General features: G+C 38.8%; 1 non-coding gene across 1 annotated transcript; it reads right to left on the bottom strand.

Annotated features, from left to right (window-relative positions):
• Nucleotides 1–12,979: 12,979 nt before the first annotated feature.
• Nucleotides 12,980–13,086, bottom strand: LOC147945609 (small nucleolar RNA R71). Its single transcript, XR_015597801.1, has one exon. It is a non-coding gene; the product is annotated as a small nucleolar RNA R71 (small nucleolar RNA).
• Between the last annotated feature and the right edge of the window lie 5,474 nt (nucleotides 13,087–18,560).

The following is an 18,560-nucleotide window of genomic DNA, read 5'->3' as shown; positions in this document are numbered from 1 at the left end:
AATCCTATGTAAAAATATGGTTGCAACAGTATCATAAATTAATAATAATATAGACGAAATAAATATATATATATATATATATTTATATATATATATATATTGATATGCTCAAATTTACTCTAGAGCTACTCTCTCAAATTAAGAGATCACTGTAGTATTTAGAGATCATATCCACAAAGACTCTAGATCACACAACAGATTTATTAATCTTTTAATTAAGCTAAACAGAAATAAATTGTATTAAAATCAAAAGAGCAAGAAAAACAATAGAAAGAAGAGTTAATTCAATAAAAGAGAAGATAGGTTCAGGGAAATTCTTCGGAAATTCATAAAAATCAGTTAAAATAATTGTTAGGATTTATTAAGAACAATTCTATAACTCAAATCACAAAAGTAAAATTAACCAGCTCTCGCTGCGAAAATTACCTAAGTCTAAAAACTAGAATTCCAAATCTCTTTGCAAATCCTAATGATTAAACTAGCATTAAATTCAGGTTTGATAAGTTCACAAAATCCCTAAATCAAATCTCTTTGTTCTTTTTTTCTGCAAATCAAATCTCTTTGTAAATAGGTATTTTGCAAATCAAATCTCTTTGTAAATAGGTATTTTGCAAATCAAATCACTTTGTAAATAGATTATTTCAGGAAATTAATAACACTCTCATGTCTATCAATTAACCTAAGATCAGATTCTAGGTTGCTCTCGCTACTCTAGAATACACAATAAACCAATCTAGATGAAGAATTCTATAGATATTAACCTAACAATCTGATAACCTAACAATTCATGAATTCCTTTGAAAACCCTAAACCTAACAAGAGATCTACTCAGACATGATCAATGAAACACAAATCATATTATGAATAAATTGCATTAAAAGATTAAAAGAAGTAGAAAAAGAGTTTTGAATCTTCTCTAGAAGGAGTCTTGATTCTTCCCTCCAAAAACTCTCTAAAATCTCTCAGGGATTTCTCTCTCAAAAGGTTGCAGGAAAAATAAAGCTTAGGTCTAAACAATGACCATAAAAATCCTATATATATTCCTAAAACACGTCCAGGGACAAATGATGCAAATATGGAAAACTTTGTGGCAGCTTTGTAAATCTTCAAAACTTGTGGGAAAACTTCCGATTTCTTCTTTGGCTATGCATCGATCGACACATATGAAGCATCGATCGATGCTTGCTCTTGAACTGGTCTCCCAACTTCGTAGCTCAGCCTCAATGCTTGACTATGCTCCAAATCCTCCTATTTAGCTCCATTATGCTCCCATCCATACTAAATCCTATAAAGAGTCAAAAGACTCTAAAAATACCAAAAAGACTCTATAAATAAGACTTATATCATGGCTAAAAACACCTAAAAACCATGATATATCAACTCCCCCAGACTTAGCCTTTGCTTGCCCTCAAGCAAAACATAAACTTAGACCTGTGAAAGAGGTTTGAAAATGCAGGAAATCATTTTCTTTTTAAAGTAATGCCATGATCATCCAAACCACAATCCATATGCTTAGCAGATAAATCCAAATTGAACCACCATGTACTTCTCCGTTGACATTCATAGTATCCCAAATTCAAACCAAATTCCACTACTTCCTCCATTAAGCCTTCATCGGTGGGTCTCATCAATTTGGTCAATGTCAAGAACCTTCTAGACTCATTCCCGTACTATACCATAACAAGCAAGACATATCTTTTACCACATGTGGTACTCTTTCTCTCCCTCAGACTTATTCTATTTTATCTTCCTTAGAGCTTTGCTTTGTTTTTTTTTTATCTTCTTCTTTTTTTTTCTCAAAGTTGTAGGCGAACAATGGGGTCATCGGTAATTTACCTACCCCTCTCTTCCAAGCTTTGTGTGATCATTTGACTCAAGAGTAGAATAGTGAGGTCACATGTAATTTACCTACCTCTCTAAACTGATTAAAATCATCTCATCTTTTATTCACTTTTTTTTTTTTAAACAAAGCTCTCTGGAAAAATATTTAAAACTTTAATAAGGGAGAGGAGTACCATTTTTTTTTTCTGAAATCTTACTTGTCAGGTATGAATAAGGAGTCAAGCTCTATGAACATCAATCTCCTTGATGAGGTAAAAAGAAAAGCACAGAAAATTATCTCATGCTTTTATGGATTCTGTTGGAAATTCGGATGTCTCTGGTTCACTGGTCAGCCTTTGGATTTTTCATTAGTCGGATTCTGGATTCAATCTGCAGCATTAATCAACCAAGGCAGTACACTAAATAGAAAAATCATAGTTCCCAACAAAAATTTTGACTCAATAAATTTTTTTTTTTTAATTCTAAAACAAAAACGTAGTTAGTAACTGCCTCCCCAGACTTAGACAACACTGTCCCCAGTGTTATCAAGTAAGAGATTGGTGAAGAAAAATAAACAAAAACGAATAAGTATTGAAATTGTGAACAAAATCGTGTTACCAATTTGGATGTTCTGTGTCAACCGATGCTGATGGTGTGTCGGTCGATGCATTCTGCAGATGCAGAGAGTTCGAACATTATTCTTGAGTTAGCTGCGATTAATTTGTGTTTTTCTCATTCCTTGGATGTTAGCACTGCTAAGAATCACTCAAACACAAGATTAAACGCAACATGATAGATAGAAGTTCAGAATTCAATACAAATTCAAACTGACTCAAAACAAGAATAAAAATGACTCAATTTAAGTGGAAAAGAAAAACCTATGAGTGGGTTGCCTCCCACTAAGCGTTTGTTTTCAGTCATTAGCTTGACTGTGTTGGATCTCAGGCATCCGGTGGATCGGAACATGGCAATGAATGCTTCCGGGAGAATGTTCTCTTATTGCAATATAGCTTTATTATTGTTTGTGTATTCTTGAATTTGTATTCTAGTTAGAACTCATCTCTAATCTTTTTCATTGTATTAAAAACTTTTGGTGTTGTCTTCTCAAATCGCATACAAAAATTGTGGAGAGTCCTAGATGCGATAATTACTTTTTTTTACATGTAACTAGTTCTAAAGGCACTCCAATATCTTATTCGACTTCATCATTACCATGAAGGATAGTACTAGCAATTTTTTTCTAAACTCTAAACTTCTAACATTTATCATTTTCATCTACATAATTAAGTAAATTATTAGCATCAATCTTATTACGATAGCCAAAATTATAATTAAAAAAAATTCTATAAAAATGTGAATCATAACAAAGTTCTTATTTTGTAATAGAAAATGTTTAAAATTATGAAAATGAAAAAAAACTTTTCATAAGTTAATATTTTATTAATTTATCGATAAATTAATAATTATTAATTTATTGATAAATTTAAACCTCTATAAATTAATAAAATTTTATGGTCCCGACTTTATTATTTTATAGAGGTTTTACCGTATATACCAATAAATATTTGTTATATCCATACTTGACATGAAATAAATGTAACATCCGCGCGCGAACCGAATTGTTGGTTTTTGGGAGTGGGTGGTTTGACCGGTTGGGTTGGGGAATCCCTAAACCAAAATATTTAAACTAGAAGTCGATTTTGAGGGTTGCAAAGGCCGCTCACTTCTCGTTCCATAGAGTTTTAGAAAAAAAGAAAAGAGTTCTTGAGGGTGTTAGAGTTTTTGGGAGATTTCTTGGCTTTGTTTGTGAGGTCTGTTCCTGTGGGGTGGAGATCTGGTGCTAGGAGCGAGGGAGAAGCTTTCTAAGAGGTTGTATTAGTCAGTTTTGGTCAGAAACTTCCTGCTAAAAAGGTGAGTGCATGACCATGACTGATCTAAGCCTGTGATTCCTTTGTTTTCATGTTTTATGGCTGTATTTGGTTGTTTCCTTGCATGTTTTTGGTTTGTTCATGGTTCCAATGGCATTTTATGGCTTTTGGGTGAGTTTTGGACGATTTGGATCGGTGAAATCCGATGAAAAAAAGCTTTGTCTTCGGGCAGAATGCATCTGCGGGGTCGGTGACGACCGACACCAGGTATCGAGATAAGGTTGGTGTCTATCGAAACCAAGGAGTTTGACGGCCCAGAGTCTTGGCATGTGTTGATGCTAGGGTTTCCGGGTCGAGGAGGGGTGTCGGTCAACACCAGAAGGCGGTGTCGGTCGACACCAAGGAGCAGTGTCGCTCGACACTGACTCCCAGTGTCTGTCGATACCAAGGAGCAGTGTCGGTCGAGACTAACCCTTTCAGTAGATGGCTGATACTTGTTTTCCTGGTTTGTTGTGTTTGTTTGGTTGTTGTTTGACATTGGATTCTCAGTTGCTTGTGTGTATATCCCAGTAGATGGAAGGATTGCAATACTCATGCATCTCAATTTGTGTTTGTGGTGCAGGTAAAGGCAAAGTATAATCGTTGAATCAGCGCAATGAATAGGAGGATCTTTTAGAGGCTTGGTTGTTTCATTCTATGCTGTTGTTAGGTTGCTAGAATGAAATATAGTGGTCCAGAACGATTGTTTAGGTTGTTGGTTCATTGTTCTCTGACTTGCTTTATGTTATTAGTATTGTTGGATAGATGTTATAGATTTGTTCGTTTTTGGTTATTTAATTCATTGGTTCATGTTTGGTTAGGTGTTTTGGTTTGAATGTTGTTAGGTTGTTGAAACACTAGTTTTCTCAGGGTTTACTTATGCAATGAATGGATGATGCAATCAAACAAACAGACATGAGTATGGATGATCAGAATGTGTGCATAAAGGATGTCAATCCATAAAGTGTGTGTTGCATGCAATCAAGATGTAACAGTGACTCAAGTTAAGCCAAATATGATGATGATTGATTTCTAACAATCCTAAGACGATAATGTAAAATGCAGAATGTAAACAATGCTGAATGTAAATTAAACAAGCGCAATAACTAGATATGAGCAATGAAACAAAACAGTAGAGATGCAGGAAGTAAACTAAATGAAACAAAAATGAAACATAAAGTAAAATGAAGAACCCGAAGGTGCTCGATCAAGCAATCGACCGTGTGTATGGTCGAGTGGCTAGGTTGAGTGGGTAAATACAAAAAACAGAAGCAATCTAAACAACTTAAAACAGAATAGAATGCAATGAAACAAGATAAGGTGCCATAATAAACAATCAAATAACAAAGTAGGCTTCCAGAGATGGATTCATGGGCTATCTAAACTGGTTAACAAACCTCAATCAAACATGAGCTATCTCTAGACAATGATCTTAATGACTCACTAATCCACTCTCATGACAGAAGTGATCAAGTTTAAGTAACATCCTAACCCAACTCTCATTGGTGAAACCATACTAAACAGGCATTAAGGACCAGACCATTACTTGTCAAAAATCACCTTATACAATCAATCTCTTGGGATAAGCATGATAATCTCTAGTATTAGCTTTATCTAACAACCTAAACATTGGTATGATGCAATGAAGCTTAAGATCTGTTCTTACCCTCTCAGATATAAGAACAGCTTAGAGAACATCTAACCCAGAAGAGATATGTAAACAATCAAGCTTAACCAACCTAAACAACCACAGCCCTAAACCAGCCTAATCCATCTCTAGAATCCTAACTCACTACTCAGATGAACAAAACATGATGATGATGAACATAAACCCAGAAAATGATAAAACTAGCATGATAAGATAGATGAGATGATGAACAACAACTTAATATAAAAAAGCAAACTCAGATTCTCAATACCCTAAAAGTTATGAGACTTACAAGATATTAAAATCTGAGAAAAACAGTAAATAAAAGTGGCAAAATGATATTAAAAAGCTAAAAACCCTTAAGAGGTAAGGACTAAGGTTTTTTTGGTGGCTACAGGTACTTTTTTGCCTAAAGAGGGTCTTCTGGCGGCCATGGGGTACAAGGGGTATATATAGTGAGGGAAGGAAGCTCTGATTTGGCTAGCTGACAAAATAGAAAGTCGGCTCGATGTACTCGACCACAAGCGGTTGAGTGGCCTTGGTCGAGGGGTCCATCCTTCTGCTCTCCACTGGTTAAGTCCCTGAGTAGCACACGGTCGAGTGCTTCAGTAGCACATGGTCGAGTGCACGAGTAGTGGTGGTCGAGTGCTTCATGCTTTGTTGGTCTTCTCCTTGATTCAAATCCTATTTGCTTCAATGGTTGCACTCCTCTCATCCCAGATGCTATTTCCATGCTTCTTGAGTCCAATTCACCTGTTTAAACAAGAAACAATGCAAATGCAATGCAAATTCTACTCTAATGCACAAACATACCTTAAACTGTATGAAAGTAACAAAACAAGCTAATAAAGCATGTAAAAAATGTGAATAAACTATGGTTAACTAGGTAAAATATATACATATCAACTCTCCCAAACTTAGTCTTTGCTTGCCCTCAAGCAAACAAGACATAAGCAGGTGGAGAGGTTTGAAAAGGGATCTCAGAACCTTAAACATGCTAATAGACTAGCTAGAATCAATGTCCAAGTTACTAGTACTAAGATGCAAGGTGAATGAGCTATACTTAAAGATTTTAGACAAGCCTTTCACAACCTTAACTGATTCAAGCCTTAGACTTTCACATGCATTCAAATCAGTCATTTCCTTTAACATTCATTAAACAAGAACATGAATCAGATTATGCAATGTTTAAACTCATTTGGCTTGGTAATAAGGGTTATAGACAAAAATGGTCTCTCTTTTGAGTGGGACTTATCAATATCAAGGTTTCTCTCACAAAAAGTGGATTGAGCTTTAGAAGAAGGTTAAAGGTAAGATCACTTAGACACATACAAGAACAGAACCTTTTCTACCCAAAGGCACCCAAAGTGTTTGCTCCTAACATTCTAACCCCATAATGTCCTAGTTCCACCCTTTAACTTCATCTTTTCTCTTTTGCTCGTTTTCAATTTTGTTTTTCAGTCCTAGGAGAGGGTTCTTATTGATTTCTTAAATGCTAAGACTCTTTCTCTTACTTGTTTCCCAAGTCATAACGCTTTTTACTAGACTTTTCTTTTCTTTCTTTCTTTTCTCTGACCAGAACCTTATTTGAAACTTTTACTACACCCCATCCTTTCACTTAGAGCTGGAATTTACTTTAAAACACTTCCCTCCTAAGGACTTTATCCTTTTCTTTTTCTTTTCCCTCTTTTCTTTTATTTTTCAAACACACCAAGTCCCAAACCCAGCTACTTGGATCAACAAGAGTGGTAAAAAAAGTAATGATGATCCAAATATGTATAAAGTATCAATGAGTTTAAAACAATGCACAAACTGATAATTAAAAGTCAATATTAGGTTCTTATAAGTAGGAAATGACTTCAAATCACAACATGCTTCAATTTAGGCCAGAGTGCAACATAGGAATTCTAGACTTGTTTCAATCTTATGTTTCTAACCACTCAACTAGCATCAAAGTACTATTAACTTGGGCATTGATCCTAGTTTAGTGAATTTAAACAAGTTAACAAGGCTAAACTCATCATTGATCCCTAATGCAGATTATGAAACAATCCTATATGAAACAAGCTAGCAAGATCCTAATATGCAATGCAAACTACATGAACACTCTGTTTTTTGAAGATTTTTGTAAAATGTTTCAAATTTTTAGGGTTTTTCTATGCCTTAGATGAAATGCAAGTACTAACATGATTATGCTAAAATTTTGAAATAAGAAAACAGAAAACAATGTTAAATGCTATCTTAAACTCTCCCCCAAACTTAAATTACACAGTCCCTTGTGTAATAAAAATTTGAAAAAGGATTTAAGAACTTAAACAAACAAAACATGCAACTAAATGGTATAAACAATGGATAAGGTGATGATGGTATCTCATTGGTTGTGGAAAAGGTCATCAACAGCCTCACTAATGTTGTCATATGTGTAGTTTGAGCCTGAGGCTTGAATCTGGCTTGTTGATGGAGAAGGGGGGAACTCAACCATAGCTCCGGACATGCACTCGGTCGAGTGGGTTGAATGGCTGCCCTTGCTGTCCATAGAAGGCTTGGTGCCTGAAAGCAGGGTCCAGGAAGTATTAAGGTGGGAAGGGAGGGTAAACTTGGCCATAGGGGTAAGGTGGATAACCTTGGTGAACTGGGAAACCATACTGAGGCCTGGGGAAGTGCTCGACCGAGTACATTGGAGGCACTCGGTCGAGTGTTGGTTCGAGTGCACTGGTCGAGTGCCTCAGAACCTGCTGTTCTATGCGAATTGGACCTCTTCTCCTCTGTAAAGGCTCAAATGAAAAAGCTCTTGAAGGCTCCAAGGGGTTTTCAGCCCTAGACAATACCCTTATTGAGCTACTCCTCCTTAAATGCTCAGTTGGTGCTGGGGATTAGTTTCCACTCTTAAGCTCAGCAATCTCTTTCTTCATTCCCTTGATAGACTTGGACATCTTCACCACCTTCTTCTTCAGCTTTTCAACAGTCTTCCCATGCCACTTGTTCCACTTTTGGAGTAGTGTCACCCTCTTGCTGGTCTCTCTCACTCCTCTGCTATCTCTTGGATTTGGCTAATAGTCATCAAAGTAGAACTGCTCCTCTCCATCTGCCATATTGATAACTCTCTAATTTACATGTTTTAAGTATCCTTTTTTTGTCCATATTTTGTATTGTTTATACCCTTAACTTAGCATTCTTAGGTCATTAACTGTAGAAATTCGCTTTTAGGCCATTTAGGGTGTTGCATTCTTGCATTTGCATACTTTGGATGAAAATAGGTGCTTTAGAGCCTAAAATGGGGGAAAAACAAGGACAAATCCAAACGTGTACCCGAAGGAGCCATCGAGCTGGAAGAACAGTCTGAACCCCAACACGATCGAGGAGGATCCGAGAGCAGGAAAAACAACCCGAAGATCTACCCGAGGATTAACCCGACCTCATCTTCGTGCACCCCATCGGGCAGGACTGGGAAGCTAGGTCAAAGGGGGTTTCCATATATAAACCCCTCCTCTTCTTCCTTGCAAACGAGCACGCCGCAGACCCTCGAGAGCACAGAGACGGTGTCGTCTCTGCATCTCGTCGATCCCGCGCCAGTCTGAGATGAAGAATTGTAAATATAACTACACGATGACCTACGCGATACCCCCACAATCAACCCCTCGGATGCTGGTCCGAGCAAGTCATCCGTGCATATCACCGAGCTCTCTGACGAGCAAATACCGGCACCTGCTGAAGCCGGCGACGACCCTGGCTACACGTTGGCGAGTATGGAGTCTGCTACAACCTCCTTCTTCACCAACCCATGAGGTACCAAATTCACCCACCCTTTGTAAATAACATTGCATTTAGTTTTATTTCATTTTGTGTGATTCTTCGATTCTTTTTCAGACTTTTATTTACACAGAGACTGTGTAATTTAAGTTTGGGGGGAGGGTCCTAGAATGTATATAACATTGTGTTTTATTTTCTTATTTCAAAATTTTTGCATGCTAGTTTTATTCATTTGAGTCTGCATCTATGTGCATTGAAAAAACCCAAAAAGTTTTTGAAAAATTAAAATATTAAAAAAAAAAAGTGTTCATGTAGTTGCATTTACATATTAGGATTGAGTCTACTTTGCTTCATATAGGATTGTTGCATATGCATTTTAGGGTACAATGATTAAAACCACCTTGTTTAATGCCAAACCTTAGGATTGAAGCTATAGCCCTTAATCATAGTTCATTGTTGCTAGATCAATCTTTGGAAAAAAAATGAAACATCTTTTTTTAGAACCTTGTGTCTGAATGCTTCCTCCACTTGCTTGAACATTGAATCATCTCTATGTTATTGGACTTAATTTGAACTTAAAATTGTCTTGCTTATGGAATTTGAATACTTGCTCATGGTAACTCTAAACTCGGGTTAGCACTCCATTCTTACCAATCTTTTCGTTTAACCCGATTTTTTTTTCCCTACCCTTGAACCCAAACCATTCTTTCAAACCTTGTTATGAATTTTTGAGTGAGACCTTTTCATTGTGCTATAGGTTGTGAAACCTTGAGAGTATTGAGAACGACAAAGAACTGGCTCTTGATTTAGCTGAGTTAGAATCATTTGGACTAGCTAATAGAATCGGTTTTGAAAGATAGGTGGTTAGCATGTTTATTTGGGTTGGGTTGAGAAATAAAAAAAAAAAAAAAGGAAAGAAGAAGAAAAGAAGTCCCTAAGGTTAGAATAAAGTAGCTCTAAGTCTCTAAGTAAAAAAAGAGAAAAGGATATTGCTATAGTCTCCTAGAAAGAAAGAAAGAAAAAATATATATATACATATTAGGAGTTTAACAAAGAAAGAAAAGAAAAAAAAAAGAGAAGAGAGCTAGATGTTTAAAGTTTAGACCTTAGGGATTACAAAAAAAAAAAAAAATGAGAGTTAAAAATCAAGGTTGTGGGTAGTTTAAGTCTAGGGGGTTTAAATAAAAAAAAAGAGAGAAAATGAATGAGAAAATGGTAGATTATCAAGAGTTAAACTTTGTATGCCCAAATTGTTCTCAATCTTAGATAGTTTTCACAACTGTCTAGCATTCCTTCTTTTGAGAGAAAAACACCCAAAGAATTTGTTTGAAACCACCTTACCAAAAAAGCCTTACCCTTGAAACCGATTGAGCTTGATTCACATCCCATTTGCAAGAATTCGCCAAACACTTAATTGAATGTGAAAGAGATGTTCTTTGGACTTGCAAGACTTTACTTTTAGTTGGAGGTTGAACTAGATCAATGCATGGTAATAAGCATAGAAAAATATTTGTAAGTATGTTGATTGATCTTAGCACCATTAAACTATCTTTAAGGACTATAGCTTGAATCCTTCGCTTAGATCCAAAGGTTATGAGTCCCATTTTCGAACGGCACCCTCTTACTTCCTTCCTAGAGGACTAGCAAGATTTAAGTTTGGGGGTCTGATAACTCTCTAATTTACATGTTTGAAGTATCCTTTTTTGTCCATATTATGTATTGTTTATACCCTTCACTTAGCATTCTTAGATCATTAACTTTAGTAATTCGCTTTTAGGCCATTTAGGGTGTTGCATTCTTGCATTTGCATACTTTGGATGAAAACAGGTGCTTTAGAGCCTAAAATGGGGAAAAACAAGGACAAATCCGAACGTGTACCCGAAGGAGCCATCGAGCTCATCACAACACGATCGAGGAGGATCCGAGAGCAGGAAGAACAACCCGAAAATTTACCCGAGGATTAACCCGACCTCATCTTCGTGCACCCCATCGAGTAGACCCTCGGACAAGACTGGGAAACTAGGTCAAAGGGGTTTCCATATATAAACCCCTCCTCTTCTTCCTTGCAAACGAGCAAGCCGCAGACCCTCAAACCAGAGAGCGAGAGCTTCTGTGAGAGAACTGAGCGACTCAAAACACTTTTCACTTTTTGTTAGGATTTTTTATATATCTTTTTGTCATTTCCTTAGATCTCTACTTTGTACTCTTTATCCTCTACTCTATCTTTTAATACAATGCAATTTTCGTTCATATATGCTTTTATGTTTTTTGCAATGATTTCCGAGTAGTGTATTAAAGTTTCTAGGGATGGGATAGATGATTTTGTGTTCTTGATCGGTTAGGATGTCTTAGTTTGATTGAATATGTTTTATAGATTCCCTTCCAGGTTGGTGTTCTTAATGCTGTCAACAAACCGAGAGGGTGAGATTAGATCTAAGGTGTTTTACCACCGAGAGGTGTAGATGAAATGCTTGAATCAACCAATGCTAGAGATTTACTCACTTAGCCTAAGAGATTAGATGAGTAAGGGGTTTATTGACAATAACGAATCGGTTCTTATTGCCTGCTTGGTCATGTTTCTCCAACGAGAGTTGGGTAGGGGAGTGATCAAGGTTGATTGTTTCTATCAGGAGAGTGTTTTAACAAGATATTAGAGATTCATTGTCTAGGGAATATTTGCTTGAGGCATGTAAGACATACGTATTGCTCAGGAACACTTACGATTCGATTACCCCATCCTTAGAAGCTTTCGTATTTTAATTGCTTGCATTTATATTCATCACTCGATCCTTTACCCGAACAGGTACACGATCACCTTCTTCGAGTAACCCCTCGAGTTGTTCATACCTTCTTTGCTTACTTGATCACCCCACCCGATCCTGTACTCGAATGCTTGCATCGAGTGCTTAGGTCGTGTGGTTCTTTGTTTATATTCTTTTCTTTTATTATCTTAGGATTGTTAGACAAAACTCCATTATTGCTTGGCTTGACTTGCATTGTTCTGATTGCATCCTTCCTGCTAGCATAAACAACCATTTGGATTGATAACCCTTTGTACTACAACTGCATAGGGAGTTGATATCCTGGGTGGAAAAGCCTGTTATCAATTTGGCGTTGTTGCAATTTGGTTGAATTTAATTTTACTACGTTTAGGATTTCAGCACTTGCTAGATCAAGTTCTCTTATCTACATTGGTTCGGAATTGGACTTGTTTGCTTTCTTTTTTGTTCGTTTTGCATTTCAGGTACAAACCCGAGCACCCAGCCAACCCGTCACTCGATCACCTGGATCGAGTTGACCCTCGTGTACACACTTGGTCACCTACTTTTGCATGCAAACACGATCCAAGGGTAACCAAAACCTAAGTCTATTCATCGACAACATCGACAGACCACACTTACTCCGCCAACAACAAGTTCGACAACCGCAACCACCAACAATTGATGAGACAATGAACGATCAAAACGGTCCACCAGCTCCTCAAGCAAGGATCTACATCGGAGCAGGAGATGCTCCATCTACTCACACTCAAAGGAATGACATTGTGCCACCTGCTGTCGAGAACAACAACTTTGAGATCAAGAGTAGTCTCATCCGGATGATACAGAGCAACAAGTTTCATGGATTGCCAATGGAGGACCCATTAGACCATCTGGATGAGTTTGATAGGCTCTGTAGCCTCACAAAGATAAATGGAGTTAGTGAGGATGGATTCAAACTAAGGCTTTTCCCATTTTCCTTGGGAGACAAAGCGCACCTCTGGGAGAAATCACTCCCCAAGGAGTCCATCACCACTTGGGAAGCGTGCAAGAAGGCGTTTCTGGCCAAATTCTTCTCCAACTCCAGAACCGCAAGGCATCGAAATGATATTTCCAGCTTTGTTCAGAAGAACAATGAAATGTTCAGTGAAGCTTGGGAACGTTTCAAGGGATACACTACCAGGTGCCCTCATCATGGCTTCAGCAATGCTTCTTTGCTAAGTACACTTTATAGAGGAGTGGTCCCCAAGATACGGATGTTGCTGGACACCGCAAGCAATGGTAACTTCCTCAACAAGGATGTTGATGAAGGTTGGGACCTAGTGGAGAACTTGGCTCAATCTGATGGGTATTATAATGAGGAATATGATCGTACTGTGCGATCTACAGGAGAGGAAGATGCCAAGTACAAGAGGGACATGAAAGCCCTCAATGACAAGATCGATAAACTACTCAGCCAGCAGCAGCATGTTCATGCAATCTGAGAGGAAGAACAGTTTTTACAAGAAGATGGGGAGAATGCTCAGCTAGAGGACATGAACTACATCTATAATCAAAGTGGTCACACACCAAGGACTAGGACCTACCTCCCAACTAATCCGACTATCAGCCCCATACCTTCATATATTCCTCATCGCTAGTTTTGCTCTCACTGATGCACCAAGTCCTGTCAACTCAGAAGACCGATGCCATACAAATAACTACAAGATTCGATGATCTTGCCTGCCGTTTATCAGCCAATTTCAAGCAACTACACAACAAGTTTGATGACTTAGGCTCTCGAATCCAGGTGCCTACAGATAAATCGGCCTCAACTTCCAAAAGTCAGGAGTCTGCGCTTGCCATAGCCCTACGGAGTGGACGCCAATTACCACCTCGGCCAGCACCACCGCACATTATTGAGGCCAGCAATGATTTAGATGGGGAGGATCTCCGTGAACCGCCCACTCCTGCTCAACCACCAAACCATTCTCCAGAGCAACCAGACACGGCACCCGACCACACTACTCGGATAGATGATTGGGTTGACACCTAGGTCAGTCCACCTCCTGCAGACAAGCCAAGATGAGAGAAACAAAAAGAAAGAAGATTCATCCCTCCACCTTACAAGCCACCTTTTCCATTCCCTAGACGATTTCGCAAGGAACTTCTTGAGAAGTACAAGGCATTGTTCGAGAAACAGATGCAGGAACCCGAACTTCGCATGCCTCTAATAGACGCTTTCACCCTGATACCTCCTTACCAGAAATTCCTGAAGGATGCAATGATGGAACGGATCAAAAAAGTTCAAGGGATGATCATACTCAATCATGAATGCAGTGCTATAATCCAGAGGACTACTACACCTAAGAAACTGAGCGACCCAGGGTCGTTTACTTTACCTTGCTCGATTGGACACTTGAATTTCGGAAGATGTATTTGCGATTTGGGAGCATCAGTCAGCCTAATGCCTTTAACTGTAGCCAAACGTCTTGGATTCGAGAAATTCATGCCCACCGACATCCAATTGGTCCTAGCAGATTGAACTACAAGGTTGCCAAGCGGATTATTAGAAGACTTGCCGGTCAAGGTAGGGTCAGTTGACGTACCAACCGACTTCGTGGTTTTGGAGATGGATGTGGAGCCAAGGGATCCGCTTATCTTAGGACGACCATTTTTAGCCACCGCAGGGGCAATGATAGATGTGAGGAATGGAAAGATCGATCTGAAGCGCGGGGAAGACCTTACTATGCAATTTTACATTCCGGAAACTATGAAGAAACCCACAATAGCAGGGCAAACCTTCTGGATAGAGGAGTTAGACAAACTGAGTGAAGAGGCGTTTGAGGAGATTGCAATCGGGGATTGTTTACAACCAGCGCTGACATTTGATAGTAAGGAGGGATTCGTACATCAAGAAACGGAGCTCTACAAGGAACTGCTTGATACCTATCGGGAAGTCATCGAACCGGAGATAAATGAAGACATGGGGGAAGCTGAAAGAGAGGGGATAATGCTCGAAATCCAAAGCTTGGACATGTCAGGAGTCACCTCCTACGTCATGTCGTGCAGTTGCTCAACACCAGTCCACCCGATCACCAACCCGGTGGTTAACACGATCGCCTCATCGGGTAAAATAATCGAGCACAACTTCGAGCCGCAACTGCGAACCACTGATGATTGGTCCGAGTCAAAGGCGCCTTGATATTCACATATTTTACCCTGTTTTCCTTTAATATATTCACATCTTTTGCGTCCTTTGCTATCCTTTTTGACCATCATTGCATATTTTTAGGATTGTTCTTGCATTAGAGTGTAGTTGCATTGCATTTGCATCTTATCTTGCATAAACAGGTGATTTTGAAGCCTAAGGAGCATGGAAGCAATGCTGAGGAGAAGTGAAGCAATCATGAGGAGAAAGCAAAGGAGTTAAGGCTGGAGAACCAATGTCCGGAGTCCAACTCGACTGCCCACTCGACCAGACACTCGACCGTGTGCTGAGAGTGACTCGACCGAGTGGAAGGACCTTGTACCCTCCAAGACATAAGAAGGTAGCATTTTTAGGGCTTCCCCTCCTTTTTCCTATTTAAGGACCTTGTACCCTGCAGCCACAAAAGGAGAGTGTTTTTTAGATATTCTAAAACCTAGTATTTTACCCTTTTTGGGATTTATGCTTTTTGCACTTTTATTTTCTTAGATCTTGTACCTCTTTTGAAGGAGAAAACACAAGATTCTTCATACTTGTTTGTTTCACAACTTTCAAAGTATCAAGAATTCGAGTTTGATTCCTTCTCCAATAGTTTAGATCTTTGTTTTATCTTTCTAATCATGCAAGTTTCGTGTTTTTCTGGGTTTATGACTTTCCTGTTCATCATGTGTGATTTTGAGTAGTTTCCTTAGCTCTTAGGGATGGTTTAGGTTGGATAGATGTTGTGGTTATTTGATTTGGTCAAGCTTGATTGTTGTAGATCTCTTCTAGACTAGATGTTCTTAATGCTGATCCTATAACTGAGAGGGTAGGGTTTGATCTCAAGCTTCTTAGCATCACACCAATGTCTAAGGTGCATAGATAAGGCTAGATCTAGAGATTATCATTAGGCTTGCTAAGAGATTAGAAGTCTTGTTTGATTCTTGACATATTGATTAATGCTTGCTTGTATAGATTCTTTACTTTGTGAGAACAAGTCTAGAAATATATGAGCTTGATTGTTTTTGCCATGAGAGTGGATTAACATGTTCTTAGAGATTAATGTCTAGGGATTAGCTCATGTTGATTGAGGTTTGTTGATCAAGTTAGATAACCACAATCTAAGTTCAGCCCATGAATCCATCCCTAAGACCTTCCTTGTCTATTGATTTCTTAGGCTAAATCCTGTTGTTTGATCGTTGTTTGATTTACTTTTGTCTTGCTCTGTTTTATCTGCATTGCTCTGTTTTACGTTTTTGTCCAGCTCGACCCTGCACTCGATCAACACTCGATCGAGTGCTTGCTCGAGTTCATTCCCAGAACTCTTGTTTATGATTCGTGTCTGTCCTGTCCTTTTTCTTATTTCATTCTAGTTGCATTTCTGTTGCATTCATTTAGTTTTATGTTCATTACTTTCCTTGCATTAGTTCATTACCTGCATTACTATAGTGTTATATCTGTTCTAGTTTCATTACTGCCATAATCATTTTGTTCCATTACATTTAGTATCTTGTCCATTCAGCTATTACATTCTGCAATAGGTTGTTAGTGACAAACACCCTCTATAATTGGCTTAACTTTGACAAGTATTGCACACCCTGATTGCTTGCATTCACTCATTTAGGATTGATACCTCTTATACTACAACTGCATAAGGGGAATTGAAACACCTTGCTTTCACCATTGTTCATCATCATATCATTCATTCACATTCCCTTTCACACACACACAAGAAAGATACTAGTTTCAATTTGGCGCTGTTGCCCATTTGAGTGTTTATTTGTGACAATTAGGGTCAATATTAGTCTAAGATTAAGTTCCTGTATCCCCTTGTTCGCTACTGATCTCGATTCTTCTACTGCTTGTTTGTGATTTAGTTTCAGGTACCAACTCGACCTTCAACTCGACCACCACTCGACCGATTGAGTGCTCGAGTACCTGATCGAGCCACAACCCGGATTCAAATAGACTTCTCATCTCAGACGACTCGACCTTCAACTCGAGCTAGTGCTCGACCGAGTGTCCATTCGAGTTAGTAATCATGTTTCAAAGCAGTATGTTCCATTATGTACCCATGCAACATCAACCAGTGTACAATGCTGAATTGTATCCCTCTCTAGGGTTTCAGACCTCACAAGCCCAAGAACCTGAATTAAGAGCTATGATGCAGCAATTTTTACTTGGGCAAGCAAATGGGCAGATTGAGGTAGCAAAGCAATTTGCTGAGCTGAACCAAACGTTGAATTCTTATTCTATTGACCTGAACTCTACGGTCAAGTACATGGAGAGCTCCATTGCTTCTACTTCCGCTCCTAAGCCAAACCAACTTCCTGAAAAAGCTATTCAAAACCCAAGGGAGTTTAAAGCTAAAGCTATTAATCTCTATGAAGAAGCTGTCACAGTGGACAATGAGGTTCAAGGTTGGGAGGATTCAATTATTGAAGCCCAGAGTAAAGGTTCTTCAAAGCAGACTGAAGCCGTCAAAGCACTCGACCGAGTGCATACTCGAGTGACTGATCGAGTTGAAGACACTGAAGCTGTTACGCCTTCTAGATACATCCCTCATGCTTACAAACCGCCTCTACCATTCCCAGGACGTTTCAAGGCACATAAGCCTAAAGAACTCAGGGAGATAATTGAAAACAAGGAAGAGATGGCTTTGCAACAAGAGCAAGTGATGGCTTTGAAGGAAGAGGTGGTGATTGAAAATAAGGAAGTGATGGCCATTCAACAGGAGGTTGTCATTGAAAAGAAGGAAGAGGAGAGAGGACCAGCTTTGGAACAATATGCCCCATATCCTCTCTACAAAGGCATGTTACTTGACATATCCAAGCAGAAGGCTCAGAATCAAGACAGGAGAGATCAAGAGGAGATTGGGACAGCTATTGTTCCAACAAAACTTGAAGATCCAGGTCCATTCAATCTACCTTGCTCCATCAGCTACCTTCACTTCAACAAATGCTTATGTGACTTGGGAGCATCTATCAGTGTAATGCCTTACTCTATAGCACAAAAGCTTGGGCAAACTGAATTCAAGTCCACCAATCTTCACATATGTCTAGCTGATGGATCAAACAAGGATGTGGTTGGTAAGTTGGAAAACCTTCCAGTCAAGATAGGAAAGGCAAGAATTCCTACAGACTTTGTGGTTATAGAGATGGATAAGGAACTTGAAGACCCTATCATCCTAGGGAGGCCATTCTTAGCCACTGCTGGAGCTGTTATAGATGTCAAGGAAGGTCTTGTAACCTTGAACATAGCTGAGGGTTTAACCATGAAATTTGACATTTATAACCCAACCAACCTGCCTACTATTGGTGATCAACCTTTTACTATCAAGGACAAAGGTGGTCATGAGGTCTCAAGTGAAGAGGAAACTCCAAAGGCTAAGTTCTCATCTCCAGAGGAATCTGTTGAAAGGCTCAAGGGTTCAGTTCAAGAGTTGACTGATCTAGTGAAGGATCTTCAAGTGCAACTCAACAAGAGGTCTTTGAAGAAGGCAAAACCAA

The sequence above is a fragment of the Camelina sativa genome, chromosome 4 (assembly GCF_030686135.1).
Source record: "Camelina sativa cultivar CO46 ecotype springtype chromosome 4, ASM3068613v1".
NCBI classification, from domain to species: domain Eukaryota; kingdom Viridiplantae; phylum Streptophyta; class Magnoliopsida; order Brassicales; family Brassicaceae; genus Camelina; species Camelina sativa.
The sequence above is the reverse complement of the archived record's forward strand: the minus strand, read 5'-3'. Positions and strand labels throughout refer to the sequence as shown.